Raw genomic sequence first — 1,040 nt, forward strand, 5'->3', positions numbered from 1 at the left:
AGCCTCCCCGCTGCGGCCCGGCCCGGCTGCAGGCCGGGCTCACACGCAGCCTCACGGGGCAGGCGCCGCCTTCTGGCGTGTCCCCACTTCTGTGCGTCACTCCGGGGGAGCAGCTCGACGGGGCGTGGGGCGGTGAGGCTCGGGCTGCAGGCCGGGTCCCACGAGCGGAGACCGCGTGCCGGGCGAGAAGCGGCCGCGGGTGTCCTGCAGAGGGCGGGAGCCCGGGAGACGGAGGGCCGGGCCGGGCGGCAGGACGCAGGGAGGGTGCGCGGCCTCTGGTCCAAGGCCACTGTGGCCCGTGGCCACTCCCGGGCAGGCTGGGCCTCGCCCGAGACCCATGTCTGAAATCAGTGGGCCTAGAGGGGCCAGGAAAGCCGTCCCACAGGCCGCGGCCCCGACAAGCCCGACAAAGGAGCAGGCGCCTCGCGGGGCCCAGGCCGGTGTGGGGCCCTGGGCTGGGCGGCTCCGGGATTCCCGGCCTGGAGGGTGCCCAGCGCGGGTGACGGCAGGCAGATCGAGGGGTCCTCTGAGCACCCCGCTGCAGCCCCCCCAAGCTGCACGCCGGCAGGTCGTCCAGCTTGCAGATGGTGGCGCCGCCGGCCCAGCCCCACGGCAGGGATTTGCTGTGCAGAGGAAGCAGCTGATAAGCGAGCAGAGGCCAGAGCAGAGTCCTGCAGGGTGAAGGCATTTGGAGGCAGCGGCCGGAGGAGCCTTCCGAGGGGCTGGCCTTCGGCAGCCCCCTGACAGGCCGCGGGAGTGGCCGTGCAGAGGCCCCGTGGCGGCCTCGTGCTGCGAGGGGGCACCGGCCAGCCGGCGGAAGCAGCCCCCCACGCCCCCTCCGTCCGGTCTTGATCACGCGGGAGCTTCACGCACACACACTACCTGCGCGCTGGCCGCCAGGTCCCTGGCCAGGGCTGGTCTGTAGTGGCAAGGTCTAGCGAGGAAAGGCTTGCCCGCCAGTGCCAAGGGCAGCGTGGCAGAGGGGGCCCGCCGGGCCGCTGTGGAATCACGCCCCCACTCGGCCCTGGCAAGCCCCCGGG

At 73.9% G+C, this 1,040-nt stretch overlaps 1 protein-coding gene across 1 annotated transcript in view; it reads left to right on the top strand.

Annotated features, from left to right (window-relative positions):
- The window catches only part of ANO1 (anoctamin 1, calcium activated chloride channel), a gene marked incomplete at its 3' end in the record, with an annotated part of 38,202 nt that overhangs the window by 5,307 nt on the left and 31,855 nt on the right, over window positions 1-1,040 (top strand). The window lies entirely within an intron of this gene.

This window comes from Condylura cristata, unplaced genomic scaffold (genome assembly GCF_000260355.1).
Source record: "Condylura cristata isolate star-nosed mole 26May11 unplaced genomic scaffold, ConCri1.0 scaffold00054, whole genome shotgun sequence".
Lineage (NCBI taxonomy): Eukaryota > Metazoa > Chordata > Mammalia > Eulipotyphla > Talpidae > Condylura > Condylura cristata.